Raw genomic sequence first — 22,042 nt, forward strand, 5'->3', positions numbered from 1 at the left:
ATCCTATGTCATTCTGGGGGAATTCTCCCTGAATGACACAGAGGCACCGTTGAATGCCAAGTGTTTGTCCTTCAAGTTTGGCAGTAGAACAACTTCTTCTTTCCTGAGGATCTCCAAGCACTTCGTCAGCCATAATGAACTAAAGCCACGACAGCTCAGAAACAGTTTCACTTTTTCATAAGTAAAGCGATCAAGGCACTGAGGAATTAATGATTCCTCCAAGACCACGGAGAGCCAGCAACAGAGCCAAGGTTAATTATTTGTCATTTTCTCCTGAATCTTATAAATTGAACCTTGTGCAGAATTTGTTCGTGGGATTAGAATCCACAGGTAGTTTCGGGTCTCGGGCTCTGTTGGCCGTGGGCCTTTCACAGGCTTTTATAACCCTTAGGGCCCAGCTAATGAGAAATTCTAGGTCTAATTCATGTGTGGGTTCTCTAATTGTACATATTTGCGTGCTTGTCTTCCCCGTAAAGAGTATTAGCTTCTGTGGGCAGAGAAAGGATCACTTTTTTGTGGTATTTTTAAGCACTGACTATGCACCAGGCACTGTACTAAGCAGTTCTACTTTCTCTTATTTCTCAAGCACGTAGTACAGTGCAAGTTAGTACAGTACAGTCCAAGTTAAGTCCTCTATAAATGCTATCACTACTTAATGTTTAATGAACACTTTGGGTGCCGTACTAAATTCTTCGGGATGAACTGAAAAAGTATAAGATAAAATCCCACCTTTTCAGTATAATTGGGAAGATGGAACATAAATTGATGAAACAAGGGTCAAGAAATAAGAGACTGTGTGAAAATAATAAGCCATTAATGTGAGTCATACTTTATTAGTATGGCTTGTCAATTGAGGGTCAGATTAGTGGTTGATTTATTTATCCACTTTTTAACAGCATAATAATAATAATAATAATGATGTCATTTATTAAGTGCTATGTGCAAAGCACTGTTCTAAGTGCTGGAGAGGTTGCAAGGTAATCAGGTTGTCCCACATGGGGCTCACAGTCTTAATCCCCATTTTACAGATGAGGTAACAGGCACAGAGAAGTTAAGTGACTTGCCCAAAGTCACACAGCTGACAAGTGGTGGAGCGGGGATTTGAACCCCTGACCTCTGACTCCAAAGCCCGTGCTCTTTCCACTGAGCCATACTGCTTCCCATGGATTGCTATGTTGATATTCTAAAGAGGAAGGTATTTAGAGAAATGGGAAACCCAACTGAAATTAAAGGTACTTAGGGTATCCCTAAGTGGGGTCTTAGAGTTCACCATAATCAATCAGTCAATCAATCAATGGTATTAATTGACTGCTAACCATATGTAGGGCATTGTACTAAGCACTTGGGAGAGCACAATGCAGCAGAATTGGCAGACACATTCCTTGCCCACAACAAGCGCACAACCTAGATTTTAAACCACGCTTCAGATCAAACAACAGGCTTTTTAAGATAGTTGGCTAACAGAATCATAGAAACACCATTTGATTATAAGTAAAGTGCATGTAGAAAAATAAGAGAGGGGGAATGATGCCAAGCAGTCATATCACTGACGGTAAGGCTGATCCAGTCAGATGCAAGATAGGTGCTGCTTCTGGCAGGAATGGCTTTTTTTTGTTTTTTAATGGTACTTGTTAAGTGCTTACTCTATGCCAGGAACTATATTAACTGCTGAGGTAAATACAAGCAAATCAGGCTGGACACAGTCCCTGTCCCATAGGGGCTCACAACTTTAATCCCCATTTGACAGATGGGATAACTGAGGCACTGTTGCCAACTTGTACTTCCCAAGCACTTAGTACAGTGCTCTGCACACAGTAAGCGCTCAATAAATACGATTGACTGATTGATTGATTAGTACAGTGCTCTGCACATAGTAAGTGCTCAGTAAATATGATTGAATGAATGAATGTGACTTACCCAAGGTCATGCAGCAGACAAATGGTGGAGCTGGGATTAATTATAATAATAATAATGATAATGGTATTTGTTAAGCACTTACTATGTGCCAAGCACTGTTCTAAGCATTGGGGGAGATACAAGGTTCTCAGGTTGTCCCGCTTGGGGCTTGAAGTGGGAAGACTCTAGAGAAACAAACCTTTTTAGTAATTTCTACCTTTTACATTCAGGGTTGTGGCTTGCTAACAAAGATGCAAAGTTATCAAGTTAACAAAATGGTGAGGCAATTGACTATCATTTCAACAGGATATACCTACATCATCAGTGGCACAGGCTTGGGGGTTTCATTAGTCTCTTGAAAACTGAATTTCTGAGCATTTTCAAGACAGCCCACAGAATAAAATATCTACATTTCCTCTCATTTTTGCAGGATTCGCTTTCCAATAAAACTTTGTTTTGCTCCCCTAATCGGAGTCAATGGGGGTAACATGAAAGAAAAGGCATCTGACATCTCACTAACCCCCTTCCCTTGTTTCATTATGTCTGACGCTTTCAGTGGAGCGATTCAAACCCCAAACCCACCAGGACCGCTTCATCCATTGGAAAGAAGCGGGGAAAAATTTACCCACTCCACCCAGCATTCAAAGCAGGGACTCCAGGAATTGTGCATTCTCTGTTCCTCCCGGATGCTGTTTTGTTAAATAGAGGGAAGTTGGAAACAAGGCCTCTCTGCCCCAAGCAATCTGACCCAGTGATACCGGGGTTAGGATAGAATGGGACAACTAAATTCTAGTCCCCAGGATCTTCCCAGCTAGCGAGGCCAGAAATCAGGGGCTCTAATATGGGGCCCATACCCTTCTCTCTGGGGAACCTCACTCTTTCCTGGTCCTGCAGCTACTGCAGCTCGAACAGCAGGTCTTCTGCTCTGCAATTCCAAGTTTGGGCAGGGAAAGGGACTGCGTACAGGGCTCGGAGGATGCCAGAATGGCCTAGTGGATAGAGCCCAGGACTGGGAGTCAGAAGGTTACAGGTTCTAATGCCAGCTCTGCCGCTTGCCTGCCGTGTGACCTTGGTAAAGTCACTTCACTTCTCTGGGCCTCAAGTCCTTCATCTGTAAAATGAAGATTAAGACTGTGAGCCCTATGTGGGACAGGGACTGTGTCCAACCCGATTATTCTGTCTCTACCCCAGCACTTAGAACAGTGCCGGACACATAGGAAGCGCTTAACATGTATCATAATTATTATTAAAAGGGTCATGCTACGTCCTTTTGCCTTCTGCATCTCCTCCCCTTCCTTCTCCCTTCTGGTTCTTTATTTTAGGTGCTCGTCTCCCCAACTAGATTGTAAAATTCTCAAGAGAAGGAATAATGTCTACTAATTCTATTGCACTCTCCCAAGTGCTTATACGGTGCTCTGTACAGATTAGGTGCTTAATAAATACTAGTGATTCATCGATTGAGCTGGTTACTTCCTACTATGTTCCTAGACCATTGAACTTTAATCTGCCCATGACCCTCCAAAATCAGTAAGGGTGGAGCTAGGACAGCATACCTTTGAGATAGGAAACATTCTAGAACAACACAGGAAGTCAGAAGGACAGGGTAAGATGCTTTCCCCTTCTAGATTGTAAACTCCCAGTGGGCAAGAAATGTGTCTACCAGTTCTGTTGTACTATACTCTCCCAAGCGTTTAGTACAGTTCTCTGCACACAGTAGGCCCTCAATAAATACCATTGATGGATTCTTGTAATTTGCTAAGTCACTCATCAATGCTATTTACTTTTCCATAAGACTTAGAATGACTGCTTTGCTCCTTAGTAAATACTCATAATAGCCAGATAAAGCTTATTCCTTGAATAGCCTCGCATGACCAACCTATATCTATCTATATATCTATATCCTCTATCTAGTCAACTCAGTTCCCTGTGGTCTACATAAAACTACAAAATTCCAAGAATGAGGAGCCAGAACTTCCAAAGAACCTCCCATGACTACTCTCGGTGGAGACAGGAGTCAGAGTTGAGGTTAAAGACATCTCCACAAAGAGCAATTTTCAATTACCTGAAGCTGGGTGGAAAGAACTGAGAGACATGGCACATATCAATAATATGGCTTATTATCAATAGTTAATCATAACACAGATATAGTATTATGGAGAAGCAGAGAGACCTACTGAAAAAAACACAGGCCTGGGAGTTAAAAGGACCTGATTTCTAATTCTGCTCTGCTACTTTGCTGCATAATCTTGGACAAGTCACTATGCTTCCTTGTGTCTCAGTGACTTTATTTGTAAAATGGAGATTAAGACTGTGAGCCCCATGTGCGCCATGGACTGTGTTCACCATGATTATTTTTGTATCTATCCCAGGGGTTAGTACAGTGCCTGGTAAATAGTAAGTCCTTAACCAATACCAGATATATCTATCTATATATATAGATATAGATATATATATATATACTGTTATATATATATATATCATGTTTGAAAAGTGTATATAACAGTATATATATATATATACACACTTTTCAAACATGATGAGCAACTGTACATACATCACAACTCTGCAGGCTCTGGATTTTAATGACATCATCCATTTGGCTTATAATAATTCTCTGCCTTTCCTACCTGGCTGTTGCTAGTAACTTTTCAGAAGCCTCAAAACCAAACTGCTACAAGAAACTGAGTTAGGAAGAGATGGGTTAGACCTAAATAAAACATTTTTTTCTCCTTTATTTTTTGTAAAGTACTCTTCAAAAAGGCTAGGCTTTGTGCTGTGAAATATTTTTGGTGAGACAAATGATTGTATCACAAAATATGCAGTGGGAACATTAACTACATTTCTTCTTTGTGCCTGCATTTTTGAAGTTCCTTTTATTTTTTTTCCAACTTTCACAGTGGCTTTTGTGGAACATTGTGGAAAGTTTTACAAATGGGTCCAGTTTTCCTCAACTGATAAGCCCTGAAAGGAATACTGGTTAACAGTGTGAGCCCACTGTTGGGTAGGGACTGTCTCTATATGTTGCCAACTTGTACTTCCCAAGCGCTTCGTACAGTGCTCTGCACACAGTAAGCGCTCAATAAATACGATTGATTGATTGATTGGAAGGTGTTTTTTCCAAATTTTCCCCCAAATTAACTAGTTTCATTTGAAAATTTTAGGCTTTTCTCACCACTTGGCTTTTCTTTCAGGGACTTTCCCACCCATCCCAAAAGTACCCAAAACTCCGAGAGGTGAAGGGAAGAGACAGTGGGGGCAGTGCACACTACAAAAGAGGAAATCAGAACCAGAAAGTTGGCCACAGCTCCGAAAATGCAAGCTACCCCCACCACCTCCATTAAACCCGTGCAAGAGGATTACACTATCGGCTCGGCGAGCAGTGGCTGCTGTTGCTAGGACTGTGCTTTCATGGTCCCTGGAAACCTCTGAGCTAACACACACTCCTCGCGAAGAGCCTTTTGTCAGAGCTTCTGGAAGGCCTCTGAGGAGAAGGGCCTTTTGTCAGAACTTCGGGAAGGCCCAGATCACGACACCTGGGTGCCAGATACGCACAGCTGTGCCTTTCTACTGGTGAGGCCAAATCATCTGCTTTGCACATGAAATGCCAGTTGTTTGGCTGAGGGTGAGGTCAGGGGGAGAGGACTCTTTAAAGAAAAAGCCCACAGTCTCGCTTGTGACATCCTCGGCCTTTCTCACATTTTAAAATAAACAGCGTAAGGAAGAGGGGATTAAAGGATTATGCCCGGGGGACAGCAAGGAGGGTGCTGGAGTGCTAGACTTCAAGAAGAACTGACTCAGAAGTCACCATCCAGTTCAGCATTTGGCTTTCTCGCTCTCGTGGGTAATGACTGAAATCCAGAGGGAAATGCAGGTGCTGAGCATGTGGAGAACCAAAGAGGGCTTATTGTCTAGTGACTCCATTTGTCCAGATATGCAAAGCCAGGAGAAACATCTGCCCCTTCAGTATCCTGCCACCCTTTCAGTTAAATATCCAACAACCTTTACCCATAATGCCTCAAATTCCAGTGGCAAGGTAAAGAAGCAGTGTTGAACTAGTGAAAATAATGCAGGCCTGGGTGTTTGAGGACCTGGATTCTAATCCCTCCTCTGCTACTTGCCTCTTGGGTGATCGTGGGCAAGTCGCTTGACTTGTCTGTGCCTCAGTTCCCTCATCTGTAAAATGGTGATGAAATACCTGTTCTCCCTCTTAGGCTGTGACCCCCATGTAAGTCAGGGACTGTGTCTGACACAATTACCTGGTTGGTATCTACTCCAGTTCTTAGCACAGTGCTTGGCAGATATTAAGCTCTTAATGAATACCATGATGATTACTATTGTAAAGGAAGATTTGGGCTTGAATTAGTAGCCTCTTTAAAGGACAGCAGAGAGCAATCTCTGTACTCAGACTTCTTTTGCTGCCTTTAACGGTTCGGCAAAGACAAGAGGAGGTAACTGAATTTTTGTCACCTGCCTCTAGTAAGACATTGTTTGGGCAAGTTTTATGGGTGAAACTGCTATTGTCCTCTAGGTAATAATGATGGCATTTATTAAGCACTTACTATATGCAAAGCACCGTTCTAAGCACTGGGGAGGTCACAAGGTGATCAGGTTGTCCCACGTGGGGCTCACAGTCTTCATCCCCATTCTACAGATGAGGGAACCGAGACCCAGAGAAGTCAAGTGACTTGCCCAAAGTCACCCAGCTGACAATTGGTGGGATTTGAACCCATGACCTCTGACTCCCAAGCCCGGGCTCCCTCCACCGAGCCACGCCGCTTCTCTTTTTCCACCCTGCTGGTGACTCCCCCTTCCCCTCGGCCCCTTCCCCGGGCTCCTCTCGATACTGATTTGCTTTTTGATTTTAATGATGCCATGCTCTTTTTTTAAGGTACTAGAAGTGATCTCTTTAATCCACAAAGAATATTTGATGAGCGCTTACTCTGCGCTGAGCACTGCATTTACGTGCAAGGGATAGTACAATAGAGTTAAGTAGACATGATCCCTATCCTCAAGGGTCTTGTAATCTACTGGGGGAGGCAGGTACTAAAATAAGTTACAGGTAAAAGGGAAGCGACAGAGTTTGAAAATATGTTGACAAGTCCTAAGGTGTCCGGATGGTGAGTAACCAAATGATCAGGTGACACTGAAGTGCTGACATGGCAGTAATGAGGTAATAGGCTAGGAAAATGAGAGATTAATCAGCGAGAAGATATGTGATTTCAGGGGGGCTTTGAAGATGGGGAAATCAGTGGTCCGCCAGATGTGTAGGGGGGAATCAACTAGAGGTTGGTGGAGAGAGACAAGAAAATGACAAAGTGACTGGGTTGACTTGAAAGAAACAAAGCGTGTGAGCTGGGCATTACCACCTTTACTCATGGTTTCATCACAAGTGTATGCATGTGTCTGTGTGTAATGCCATGACCGTAAATGCCTCCATCAATGCTATTGAAAAGTCTTCAAATAAAGGTCTGAAGCAAATAGAGAAACAGTGTGGCTTAGTTGAAAGAGCCCGGGCTCAGGAGTCAGAGGAGGTGGGTTCTAATCCCGACTCCACCAAGTTGCCAAGTAATTTGAAAGCTGTTCCTTAATATAACTATCATTGCTGTTATTATTATTATTGTTGTTGATAATCACCATCATCATTAAGTTCTTACAATGGGCAGAGCACTGAACTAAGCATGAGAGTAATTACAGAAAACAAGACTTGGGTCTCTGGCCCACAGCAGGCTCAGAATTTTTATATGGGGGAGCACCGACATATGGAACAATAAATAACATACGCCAACAATATGAATGTAATCCAGTCAACAGAAAAGTAGGCTAAAATTCAACAATTCAAATAACCACAGCTAAAGACATATGCGATAAACCAACATTTGGCGACCGTCTTCAACTCAGCCCTGTTCTGGGTGAGAAATTGCCAGAACCCTCTGAAAATTCTAAACTTTGGGAAGCAGTATTGTCTAGTGGGAAGAGCACAGGCCTGGGTGTCAAAGGACCTGGGTTCTAATCCTGGCTCTAACACTTGTCTGTTGCGTGAGCTTGAGTAAGTCATTTAACTTCTCTGTACCTCATTTTCCTCAACTGTAAAATAATAATAATAATAATGGTGGTATCTGTTAAGCTCTTACTACGTGCCAAGCACTGTTCTAAGTGCTGGGGGAAATACAAGGTAATCAGGTTGTCCCGTGTTGACTTCTCTGTGCCTCAGTTACCTCCTTGGTAAAATGGGGTTTAAGACTGTGAGCGCAATGCGGGACATGGACGGTGTTCAACCTGATTATCTTGTATCTACCTAAGTGCTGAGTACAATGCCTGTCACATAGTAAGTGCTTAACAAAGACCATTAAAAATTAAAAAGAAAATGGGTGGGGGGAAAGAGGAATGCATGATCCAGGGGCACCTCTCTAGTTTCAGGGCTGGCTTTATGTGGTTCCGACTGATATCGATAGGGTGAGAGAACATATTAGACCCTTTTCCAAATAATGGTCCACCTACACCCCTCTCATTAAGATGCAGCCAAATTGTCATTTCGTAGTCAAAACTCTGTAGTGTACTGTATAAGTCAGTGAAGCCAAGAAGGCTTTTTAGATTCTTTTGATGTCATTTAGAGGCTTATAGTTGACATTGTTTGCCAAAAGAAACATACACTTACAAATCCATTATTTTAAACATCTAAGAATTTCAACTGATAAAAAATGCATTGGTTAGTTTAATTTTTTTTCCATTTAAGTTAGCAATTTCTAAAAATTAGATATACCTTGGCATTAAGGGAGGTTGCAACCTGGAAGAATTTCAAAACTGTAATTGGTGAGCATTTTCAAAGCCCTACCAAAATCACATCTCCTTCAGGAAGCCTTCCTTGACTAACCTCTCTCTCTCTCCACCCTACTCCCTCTTCCTTCTACAGTGTCTATGCACTTGGGCCTAAGCACTTTGATAGCCATCCCACCCCCAAACTTACAGCACTCATGGAACCAATCATATACTCTGCTGCTTCTCCTGTTTGTGATTTATAGTAATTCCTGCCCATACTCTAAAAGCTAGTTTTGTAAACTCCCAGAGGGCAGGGTTCATGCTGTCTGTCTTAATGGAAAAAGACATGGGCTTAGGAGTAAGAGGATATGGATTCTAATCCTGGCTCTGCCACTTTGCTGTGTGAACTTGGGCAAGCCACTTAACTTCTCTGTGCCTCATTTACCGCATCTGTAAAATGAGGATTAAAACTGTGAGCCCCACGTAGGACAACCTGATTATCTTGTATCTATCCCAGGTCTTAGAACAGTGCTTGGCACATAGTAAATTCTTATCAAATACAATAATAATAATAGTGTACTCTCCCAAGGGCTTAGCACAGGCTTTGCAGACAGTAAGAGTTCAATAAATGCCACTGATTGACTCTCACCTAAACTTCCTCTTCCCAGAGTCAGAGAAGATGTGAGAATACTCTTGAACATCAGTAATGGTCCCTGACATGGTTTCTCTAGAGATTTTGGTGTCAGGGTTTTTCTTCTGCCCTCACATGCCTGCTGTTCCTGAAGAGAGATGGGGTGGCAGAGAGATCCATCCTCAAAATAATCCATTTCAAAATGATCCTTTCCCAAGCGCAGTACAGTATTTTCCCAAGTACAATGCTCAGTATAAAGTAAGCACTCAATATTGATTGATCAATTGATTGAACGGGGTGGGGAAATCCTCTCCCTTCGTGGCTTGGCATTTTGCTGTCTGGGCCAACAGTACTCTGCACACAGTAAATCTGTACTATTGATTGATCGATTAATTGATTGAATGGGACAAGGAGGTCCTCTCCCTTCATGACATTTTTCTCTCTGGCCAACAGGATTCCCCACACAGAGTGCTCAAGACTAGACTGCAAGCTCATTGTGGGCAGTGAATATGTCTGTTTATTGTTGTACCATACTCTTCCAAGTGCTTAGTATAATGCTCTGCAAAGAGTAAGTGCTCAATAAATATGATCGAATGAATGAATATTGATTAATCGATGGATTGAGTGGGGTGGGGAGATCCTCTCCCTTCATGACTTGCCATTTTTCTCTTTGGCAACAGTGCTTTGCACATACTATGTGCTCAAAATTGATTGATTAATTGATTGAACGATTGAATGAATTGAGGGAGATCCCCTCCCTTCACGACTTGGCCTTTTTCCTCTGGCCACGGCCCTTGAAGCTGAGCCACATATTCAGGCCACCCTTATTAAAATGCTAGCCTACTAGTGATTTCCTTTGGTGCCAGAAACTGAATTTTCAGACGAAACAATGAACGCCACACAGTCCAGTTGGATTCATAATATACTGCGGGTCAGCTGTGCTGTATATCTAGGGCTTTGGTCACTTATGCTTTTAACAGTGAGAATAAGCAGACACTAAAGTTCAGTTGCAATGTGTTGCAGATGCTGTGGCCAGGACCCCCTTGGAAATGTAATTTCAGGAGGATTCTTCTCGTTAAAAAGCCATTTCCTTCTGAGAGGTTTCTGGAAGATAGCAATAACGAGAAAAGGGAAGCACGGAAATTTAGAAGCATTCCCAAGGAGCATTTTGGAAGCATTGTATTAATTTAAACAATTGCAAAAACATTTTACTGAGTTAATCAGTTAAGCCCATCCTCTGAAACTTTCAGTAGAATTTTAAAAAAATCAGTTTTGACAGGCGTTTTGCCTGAGTGAATCCATTATGTTTAACCAGATGCACATGAAGTAATGGGTGTCACCAAGCCGAGTCCTAAGGACTGTTTATCCCTCCCTTCACCTCTGAGGATGGAGTAGGCTTGTGGTGTGAAGCCCAGGCTTTACTCTTTCTCTCCCTCCCTCCATGCTCGCTTACATCACTTTGGCCGTGAAATATTCCCACCCTCATACATGTGCTCAGATACACCCTTATCACTTCAAAGATGGTTCATCCCCTCATGCCAAACATGGATATCATAGCTCCGACCAAAAAGGCCAACAAGATGCTGGGCACTGTCAATCACTCAAGCAATCACATTTATTGAGTATTATTCTTTACAGAGCACTGTACTCTGAGCTGGTGAGAATACAGTATGACAGAGTTGATAGACACCTCAGGAAGGGGGGTGAAAGCAAAAAGACAACCATGGAACCTACCCAATTAGAATACTGTGTGTAGTTTAGCTCACCACATAGCAGCACTCATTGTAGTCTTAGCAGTAATAATAGTAGTAATAGTAGTAACAGTGTTTGAGCATCCAATGAGAGCATTGCCCTTGGGGCAATCAAATCAGTCAATCAATCAATTATATTTATTGGTATTTGTTTATTATTTATTTCAATGGCATTTATTTACTGCATGCAATGTACTGTTTTAAAATAATAACAATGGTATTTGTTAGGCGCTTACTATGTGTCAAGCACTGTTCTTAGATCATACAATTTAATATACATGCATACACTATTGCCGAGGATAGGTAAAAAAAAATTCATATGTTATAATGTTGACTTTTGTGTTGATATGATGCAACAGTTTGAGAAACAGAGTGGAAGTTTTTTTGTAGGAAGGGGGATTTTAGGAGGGCTTCGAAATTGGGGAGGATCGAGGATGGGGTGGATTTAATGGTAGTGAGAAAGTATTTCAAACTGGGGAATTAGCTAGAGCAAAGGGTTGGAAGATTATTGTTATCAATATTATTACTACAAGCTCAGAGTCCCTTCTTGGCAACTATTTTTTCCTCGGTCAGCAATCATGCCAGAGGGGAATGTGTAAGCTTGTTATGGGCAGATAGCATATCTGCTAATTCTGCTGCATTGTACTCTCTCAAGAGCTTAGTACAGTGCTTTGCACATAGTAAGTGCTCAATAAATACCATTGATTGATTGATGGGAAAAACAAGAGGGGGATTCAGTCTTGGAAGACCTTGGACTGCCTTGAAAACAAGGGTAGGAATTTATGCTTGGTGCAGAAAATGAGCAGCCATCGAAGGTTTTTGAGGAGTGGAGGATATGTGTGGCATGCACTGAGCAACATGTGAGGAACATGATTCAGGCAACGGCTATGAATTAAAGTTGGGGAGAGGTTGGAGGCAGGAAGATCAGAAAGGAGGCTGACACAGTAGGCTAAACATGATCTGAGGAGTGCTGAAACCAGGGTGGTGGCTGTTTGGATGGAGAGGAAGAGGTCGATCTACGAAATGGTTTAAAGGAGAGTCGGTAGGATACAGCAGTTGACTGGATGTGAGAACTGAATGGCAATAAGGATTTGAGGTTCACAAAAGGTTGCAAGCTTCAGAATTGTCATCATGGTGCTCCAATTGGCAAAGATGGGGAAGATGTCAGGGAGGAGGGGAAGGGTTACGAGGGAAGACGAAAAGTTCAGGGCATGGTAATACAGAAGGCATAAAGGAAGAAAATTGAAATAATTACAGACACGGAGAAACTTCCGTTTGAGGGCAGATTGGAACTACAAGGATCTTTCAGAATACAAAGACAGAGGCTGAAAGAGAACATGATTGCAGGCTACAAAATTTTGAAGAATGTGGACTAGATGACTGTGGCTACAGTACTAGATCTAGAGGACAGTAATTGAACTTTGAAGGTGAAAGGTTCAGGACAAACAAAAGAAACACTGTGTGAAGAAGTGTTACCTTATGTTCCTCTTAATCTTATCTTTAAACCCTAGTTGAGCTCTCTGGGATTTCTTTTTCCCAAGCATGCACTACATACAGGCAGAAAATACAAATACCTTCAAGAAGATTTTAACAACTTTCAAAGGAAAGCATTAAAGGAAAAAGTTAAAGATGCTTGAAGGAAAAGTCAAGGGGTTTTGAAGGGTGAAGAAGAGTGAACGTAGATTTATAGATAATGGGTCCACGGTCAGTTCTCACAGAGGAAAATGAAGAATGGTAGAAAAATATCTCTGTTCATTAGGATTGCCCTTTAGTAACATTACTGAAAATCGAATATTGGACTGAGTGGACCACTGGTTTGATCCAGTTTGACACTGCTTGTGTTCTGAACCTTACCTCAGAGACACACCTACTTCAATATGGGCCATACCTATGTCACTCTAGTCCCTTGGTAAGAGATATGAGCAAATATGATCACCTCCATGGGATATGTACAGTGCCTGGTAGATAGTAAGCGCTTAACAAATACCACAATTATTATTATACATTTTATCTCCTTAAAATAACAATCTTTGGTGCCTATTTCCACCCTAGTGCTCTCTTCCAGCGCTTAGTGCCATGTTCTGCACACAGTAAGCACTTAACAAATACTACTACTACTACTAATAATGGTCTTTGTTAAGCATTTACTATTTGCCCAGCACTGTTCTAAGCGCTGGGGAGGTTACAAAGTGATCAGGTTGTCCCAAGTGGAGCTCACAGTCTTAATCCCCATTTTACAGATGAGGTAGCTGAGGCACAGAGAAGTTAAGTGACTTGCCCAAGGTCACACAGCAGACAAGTGGAAGAGCTGGGATTAGAACCCAGGTCCTTGGGCTCCCAAGCCTGTGTTTTTGCCACTAGGCCATGCTAATACTACTGCTACTTTGACCATTCCCCGCCCCATTGGGCAGCCAAATTTCTTTCTTCATTTTCTTTTTTATTTTCTCACGTTCTTCTGATATCACTCTTACCTCCTCAGAACTTAGTACAGTGCTTGGCACGTACTAAAGCACTAAATAAATACCACAATTATTATTATTCCTTTTTCCCTGTGAGACTGTCTCCCTACCTGGATGTACTCTTCTATGGTGTGAATGGTGGACGTGTGCAGCAGCAAAATTGGAGGGATTGGATGGATGTAATTTATGTGCAGAAAAGCTTGTTGGCCTTCCTTGATTTCACTCCTTCTAAGAGTGAAAGTAAAGCTTTAAAGCCTCCGAAAATGTTGTCCAGTTGTCCAAGATACATAGTTTTGTACTGCTCAAATAGTAATAATTAATTCATATTTATTGAGAGCTTACTGTGTGCAAAGCACTGTACTTAGAAGAAGAAGCAGTCTATGAGAAGCAGCGTGGCTCAGTGAAAAGAGCCCGGGATTGGGAGTCAGAGGTCATGGGTTCTAATCCTGCTTCACCACTTGTCAGCTGTGTGACTTTGGGCTAGTCACTTAATGTCTCTGTGCCTCAGTTACCTCATCTGTAAAATGGGGATTAAGATTGTGAACCCCACTTGGGACAACCTGATCACCTTGTATCCCCCCAGCACTTAGAACAATGCTTTGCACATAGTAAGTACTTAGCAAATACCATCATTATGATCATTATTATTACTAAGCACTTGGGAGAGTAAACTATAAAAATAAACAGATACATTCCCTGCCCACAACAAGCTTATCAATTAATAGCAAAACTCAGCTGAACCATTGGATTCCCCTCAGATTGCCCTGAAACCTAATGATAAAGAAATTAATTTCTCCTTCTCTCTGGCTTAAAACTTCAATCCTTCCCTCTAAAAAATCCACAATGGATTTGGATCAGCCCAATGAAATGGACAACAAAACCAGTGACCCTACGAGAGGAAAGACACAACGGAACTTCCTCAGTCCCGTTATGGCTCTCCAACCTTTTAACCTTTTTCATCTCTAGCACTGGAAGTAGACCAGAGGAGAAGCCGTCTCTGCCACTTGAAGAAATAAAGGAGAAAAATCTGCCCCTCAAGTAGCTCAAGTCATAAAAGTGATTCTTGGCATGTAATGACAATGACAATAACAACAATAATAATAATAATTAGTAATAATGATTGCCCCCTCTCAGGGCCGCACCTGGAGATTTTCCAATACTCTACTAGTCTCGGCTATGGGAGGGAGAGTCAAGCGGTGGCCTACCCATTCCATTTCTAGCTTGGGCAATGGCTAGCAAGCGGAAGGCAATCTGCTACAAGTCAAAACTCACCCAAGCTGGGCAGCAGGGGCATGGGAGAGAGTCAAGGGTGGATACTCATGTCTTCTGTACAGAAGGAGGCAATGGTAAACCACTTCCAAATTTTTACTAAGAAAACTCTATAGATACCCTACCAAAATGATTGCAGATGGCGAGCAGGGCGTTCCGGGAAAGATGTGTCCATGGTGTTGCTATGGGTTAGAAACGACTCGACAGCATAAGACAAGACAATAATAATTGTGGCATTTATTGTGTGCGTACTATGTGCCAAATACTGCACTGATCACTGGGGTTCACACGCTATTAGCAGGTAGCAGATAGAACTACCTGTCCCATGTGGGGCTCATTGTCTAAAACGGAGTTGCACTTCATTCATTCATTCAATCATATTTATTGAGCGCTTACTGTGTGCAGAGCACTGTACTAAGCACTTGGGAAGTACAAATCGGCAACATATAGAGATGGTCCAGCAGAGCAGAGGTTCTTCCCTTTGTTTGTCTGGGAGGGGACTGGAAACTCATTGTGGGCAGGGAATGTGTCTGTTATATTGTACTTTCCTAAGCACTTAGTACAGCGCTCTGCATAGAGTAAGCACTCAATAAATACGACTGACTGACTCAAAAGTTTGGTGATGTCAGAAGCAGCGTGGCCTAATGGATAGAGCCCAGGCTTGGGAGGCTGAGGACCTGTGTTCTAAACCCAGCTCAGCCACCGGTGTTCTGTGTGATCTTGGGCAAGTCACTTCACTTCTCAGGGCCTCAGTTCCCTCATTTGTAAAATGAGAATTAAGACTGTGAGCCCCACGTGGGACATGGACTGTGTCAAATCTTGTGTCTACCGCAGCGTTTAGTACAGTACCAGGCACCTGGTAAGCTCTTAACAGATACCACGATTATTATTATCTGGGGCACAGCATTGGTCTCCACTGGGCCCAAGGGCTCCAACTGAACTGGACCAGCCAGAGGTCTGATGCCAGTAGCCCAGGCACCCAAGGTCTACCAATTCCACCTTCCCCACCCACTGTCTAGCCAGGGGAGGCACATTCCAACCAGCATCAGGGTGGTTACAAACCGCCAAACCTGGAGAAGTAATCAAATGCAGCTCAAGTGAGTCAGTAACTGAGGCTAGTGAATGCTTGTGTAGCTGGATTCCTTCAGCCACATCTTGCTGAATTCAGCCGCAAACTACACAGCAGCCCCCTCCCCAGTGTCGCTTGCCGGCCAATGGGACAAATTTCTGAATGTTTGCGCGGCTAAGACTTGTAATCGGAGGCAAAAGTGTAGGTGCAGTATTTTAGCACTGCTTGGGTAGGGTGATGTGTTCCTGGCCAGCCTGGGGAACGTGCTCCCAGGTTCTTTCTTCATCATCCCTTCCCTTCTCCTCACAAACCATCAATCTCCGACTCTGCAGCCTGTCCATAAGCTTTTTTCATACATTTGCAGCCCACTGCTGATGAGTCATGTGCATGTTCCCAGTATTCATTGTGGATCATTTCATTTCAGCACAAACGACCTCCTGAACTCTCTTCCGTGCCCCAAGGAGTTAGCAAGCAAAAGAAATGGGCTCGGAGTCAGCTGAGAAAAGGGCTATCGACTTAAATGTTGGGAACTGCAGTGGTCTGAGAAAAATGATACAATAGTTTGGTTCAATCACCATTTTCGCCTCAGTGCTTTCACGTGTCCGCTTGCTATATGCACCACCTCAGAGATTCCCGCCCATTGGGTCAGGAATAATTGGCCTTATTACATTATTTGTTGGGAAATGCCTGCTTAGCAATACACTAGTACATTTTCAACAGCTGTGCACAAGGGCCCCCGTTCCCATTTGAAGCGGTTTTGACAAGATTTCTTTTCCTGGTCCCAGTCTTTGTGACTCCACACCCTTACATCTTGGCCATCTTTGGGATTTTGCTCCCAACCTTATCCCCGTCGAAACTTTCTGGCCCTTGCCTGGCTCCCCAAATGACGTTCCTATGAGTGGTTTGGTGGGATTTGCTACCTCGTGTTGACCCGCCTCATTTCTCCCCAGATGTTAGGGGGAAAGATAGAAATAGAACCCAACCCACACACAACAGACAAAGAAAAAAATCCTTAGGCTTCTACTGGCCGCTGTGGAATTTGGGACTGTCAGAACAACAAACAGGGAGAGTCCTCTCTGCAGCCTGCAAATGAAAACAAGAAGATTCCGTTTCCACTTAAAGGGATGTGAGGATTAATGCTGGTATTGGAATTTTAGAAAAGGACAGTGAAAAACTCAAATGAAAAATATCTCCTTCCAGGCCTTCATTGTCACACTTACCACGTAACGATAGTGGTTCTTTGAATAAAGTAATGACTTTTTCGGTATCTGCTGATTCCAGAATAAAGCATCTCAGTGAAATGTAGTTTTGATTGAATTCCTAAAAAAACTCCTTGACTGTTGTGTCATCACTATCATCGACAGTATTGGCTCGGGGTTTGCAGTATGCAGAATATTCTGCATATTGCAAACTACGATACCCCGTATTGGGGGGGATATAGGAGAAGCATAACGATGGAAACAACAAGGAGACATAAAGTGATGAAACTTTACTGGACTGCGTGAACTTGGCTGACAGGGAAAAGTGATCTTCAACAAGGTGTGAATTCTCCCCCATTTATACCGTTTCTCCCCCGCCCCTTCTCCATCGCTTCTTTTCTCCTTGGGAATATTGAGGAAGGGAAAGCTGTCACTATTGCTCATCCCTGTATTAATAGCATGGGAGTGTCTGACATGGTTTTGTTTAGTGGGAGGATAATATAGTTTCTGAGGAGAGGGCAGAAGGAGGAAGTGACAAGATGGGACAGGGTGGAGAGAGGAGTAGCATATTATCTGAAATGGCAATCTTTATTTTAAAGTTTTTCTGTAGGGCACTTTGGATCCCAGTGAACAGGATGGCTCTAAATTTTAAATCGCCTGAAATAGAGCTCAAGCAGCAATCCAAAATCTCAGAGAAATAGAAAAGGGTGTGGACCGAATCCGCACCCAATTTCCCAGTCATCATAGAGGAAGACAGTTACAATGCCACTCCCTCTTGAAGAATGTCTGCTCCCAGCAAGATATCTGGCTTTCAGTTGGAAATGAGGGAATCTAAGCAGTGTGGGCTAGCAGAAAGAGCACATCCCTGGGAGTCAGAGGACCTAGCCTCTAATCCCAGCTCTGCCACTTGTCTGCTGTGTGATCTTGAGCAAGTCACTTAACTTCTCTGTGCCTCAGTTACCTACCTCATCTGTAAAATGGGTGTTAAGACTGTAACCCTTATGGGGGACAGGGACTGTGCCCAACCTGATTATCTTCAATTTACCCCAGCATTTAGTTCAGTATCTGGCACAGGGTAGGCAGTTAACAGATACCATTAAAAAGCAAACTAAAAAAGCCCACTTGAGCAGAAAATAGACCTTTGAATGTTGCTGGAAAAAAGGTACTAGATGTACTAATTAAATTATTTCCAAATTTGTAATTAAATAATTAATGTTGCCCTGACTCTTAGTGACTCCAATTCTGTTGTGCTTTATAAGTCAATTAATCAACCAATCCATCATGCTTAAGGATGCCCAGAAATGGAAACATTCAGCAAGCGGAGGTTAGCATTTGGTTATTATACTTCATCTTAATATGCTGAAGAAAACATATTTATTTCCTTCAGACCTATTAATACCTATATCATTAGCGCCACACGAAATAGAAGTTGCCTGCGGTTTACTTCTTAGAACAGTGCTTTGCACATAGTAAGTGCTTAAAAAATGCCATTATTATTTTATTATTTATTAGAAGTAGCATGGTGTAGTGGATACAGTAGGGGCCCTGGAATCATGAAGTCATGGGTTCAAATCCCAGTTCCACCACTTGTCTGCTGTGTGACCTTGGGCAAGTCACTTCACTTCGCTGGACCTCAGTTACCTCATCTTTAAAATGGGGATTGCGATCTGTGAGCTCCAACTGGGACAGGGACTGTGTCCAACCCGATTTACTTGTATCCACCCCAGTGCTTAGTACAGTTCCTGGCACATAGTAAGTGCTTAATAAATACCATTATTATTATTATTCTTTACTCCAGGGCTCAGTATAGCGCTCTGCACACAGTAAGTGCTGAATGTATGTACAATAATTATTTAATTTTTAATCAACAGGTTAAACCAGATTCCCTCCCTACTCTTCCTCCTTCTCCACCTCTAAAATTGGGCAGCTCTGTAGGCCCACTGAATGTGTTAGGTTGCTCAATGTCTTGTGAGTCCTAGAAGGAGCCAGACAGATCTATCAGAGATGCGGCCGTGTGCAGCTAGGCAAAGATACACCACACAATATTAGGGATTCCCAAGGAAGCAACTGAGCCCTTTATGGTAAAGGGGCAAAAACCCCTCCAAAATAATCATCTTTCAAAGCATGGAAAGCACATATTTTCTGAGCGACAGTAAGACAAAGTCCTAAGTTACGAATTGATAGCATTCTCAGAAAGTCACTGTGGGTGTGCAATGCATGCTTCATAAGGGGACGTTTTGAATGTCTGGTCGCTTTTGATAAATCACATTCCCTCACTGCATTCTGAATTGCTCCTCTTCTTCCATATTCCAAGGTTTTACAAAACCCAAACTTTCCAGCGTTTTCCAGCCCCCAACGCTGATAAAGTGACCCTTTGGAAACAACCAACAAGGCCTCGGTCCTGACACTTCAAGTGAAAACATGAATGGAGGAATTGATTGTATTGCAGAGCATCAGTCTCATTCTCATTCCTGCCAGTCATGTTCTCGTTGGGCACAAAATGCCACGAGCAAGAGACGGGCAGGGATGCAGCACATCGCTGAGTGCACATGTAGACTTTTTGACGTGTAGGACTCTTTTCACAGCCACAATGACCACAGTATATTCCCGATGCTGTGTTGTAGTCCTGTGACCTTGTGCGTGGTTACTTGTGGACAGGGAATATGTCTGTTATATCCACTCTCTCATTCAACCCAAATATCCAAACCGTCACCAAATCCTGTCAGTCTCACCTTCACAACATCGCTAAAATCTGCCCTTTCGTCTCCATCCAAACTGCTACCACTTTAATACAATCACACACCCTGTCCCGCCTAGATTATTGCATCAGCCTCCTTTCTGACCTTCCAACCCGCTTCATTTTCCCACTCCAGTCCATACTTCACTGTGCAGACTGTGAGCCCCATATGTGACAGGGACTGTGTCCAACTCAGTTTGCTTGTACACACCCCGGCACTTAGTACAGCTACTGGCATATGGTAAGCACTTAACAAATACCATAATTATTATTATTACAGGGCTCTGCATACAGTAAGTGCTCAATAATTACGATTGACTGAATGAATGAATGAATCAGTGAATAGCTGCTGTGGTCTTTGCTACCCGTATTAACGAGCTTTTTTTCAGGATTCCTGCTGGGCTTGGCCCCGTTGTGGGATGCCCCAGTTGGTCCCTCAGTGAGAAACCTTCTCCGTTGAAGGCAGAGCTCCAGCTGGAGAACCGAACTATGACTTCTGATTCCCAGAACACTGCACTTTTCCCTGGATCGAAAACTGCGCATCACTCTGTTATGGAGACGGCTCAGAACGGAATCACAAATACTGCACAGACACATGTTAAAATGGTTTGAGACTTAAAATCTGATGCAAATGTATTTTAGGAGTTTAGCTTTGAGGTGGGAGTGGGTGACTGATGATTTTGTTTTCTCTGGTGTCTTTGTTTATTGCTTAAGCAGCGTGTTCGGTTAGTTTATATGGATAAACGTAACATTTATGAAGGCCTGGCGGAACCATGTGTTACATAGCCCGTGTGGTCTTGAAAAAAAATTTATAAGCAGTTTTAGAAAATTGGTGCTACATAAATTAATTGCTTGTGAAAAATGACTGATTCAAATAGGGTATTGGCTTCTTTATGTCAGTGTTCAAAATGATTCTGGTTCAAATTACCATTGCGAAGAAAATGAATCATGGAACGAGTTAGCTCAGAAGACATCTGACTAGTCATTGGTGTGTAATCAGGACTTCTGGGTCCCTGGTTTACATCCAACACGAGTGGGTAGTCACCAAGAGTTGATCCCATCAGAGAGCTCTGGCCACTAAATGTGTTGGTGATTAGAGAATATTTCCTTATGAGTATTCCTATCATAGGAACACAGCCCCATTTTATATCAATCAATCTATTTGTTACACTAAAGTCCCATGCCTGGCTTAGCGAAACAGTAACAAAAGCCTAAACTGCTGCCCCATCCCAGCAAGAATATCCACCAGGAAAGGTAGCTTGACCTAAAACTTCTTTGTAGCCACACCATGTCAAGTAGGATCACCCTCCTGCAATATTCCTCACTGACGTTTGATACTAACTCCACACAGTCTACACCTCCTTTCACTATTATATGTACAATTCTTTGTTAATACTACTACCATTACTACTACTACTAATAATAAAAGTGTCATGGGTTCAAATCCAGGCTCCGCCAATTGTCAGCTATGTGACTTTGGGCAAGTCACTTAACTTCTCTGTGCCTCAGTTCCCTCATCTGTAAAATGGGGACTAAGACTGTGAGCCCCACGCGGGACAACCTGATCACCTTGTATTTCCCCAGCGCTTAGAACAGTACTTTGCCCCAGTAAGCGTTTAACAAATACCATCATTATTATTATTATTTGTTAAGCATTTACTCTGTGCCAGGCACTGTACTAAGCGTTGGCAAGAAAATCAGGAAGGACACAGTCCCTGTCCCACATAAGGCTTATAGTCTTAGTCGCCATCTTTCAGATGAGGAAACTGAAACGCCGAGAAGTGAAATGACTGGGCCGAGGTCCCACAGCAGATAAGCAGCAGAGGCAGGAATAGAATCCGGGTACTACTGACTCTTAGGTCTGTGCTCTATCCATTAGGCCACCCTGCTTCTCTGTTACTATCAAGCTGAGTTGAAATGAAAGCAAAGTTTGGGGACGGAGGGCTGGAAGATACCAGGGACATTGGGTGCCCTCTTCAGAAGCAGTGCCTGCCATCCTCGCCACACTCCGGGTGCTAATTCTAGACGTAAGCTCGATGTGGGCAGGGAATGTATCTGTTTATGAGAAGCAGCACGGCTCAGTGGAAAGAGCACGGGCTTTGGAGTCAGAGGTCATGGGTTCAAATCCCGGCTCCACCACTTAGCTGTGTGACTTTGGGCAAGTCACTTAACTTCTCTGTGCCTCAGTTACCTCATCTGTAAAATGGGGATTAAGACTGTGAGGCCCCCGTGGGACAACCTGAATAACTTGTAATCTCCCCAGTGCTCAGTACAG

The 22,042-nt window shown here is 42.9% G+C and overlaps 1 protein-coding gene and 1 non-coding gene across 2 annotated transcripts in view; one reads left to right on the plus strand and one right to left on the minus strand.

The window, feature by feature from the left end:
• The window catches only part of DKK2 (dickkopf WNT signaling pathway inhibitor 2), a 105,356-nt gene that overhangs the window by 71,246 nt on the left and 12,068 nt on the right, over nt 1-22,042 (minus strand). The window lies entirely within an intron of this gene.
• LOC119935962 lies at nt 14,618-14,755 on the plus strand. Its single transcript, XR_005453556.1, has one exon. It is a non-coding gene; the product is annotated as a small nucleolar RNA SNORA7 (small nucleolar RNA).

This window comes from Tachyglossus aculeatus, chromosome 12 (assembly GCF_015852505.1).
Source record: "Tachyglossus aculeatus isolate mTacAcu1 chromosome 12, mTacAcu1.pri, whole genome shotgun sequence".
NCBI lineage: Eukaryota > Metazoa > Chordata > Mammalia > Monotremata > Tachyglossidae > Tachyglossus > Tachyglossus aculeatus.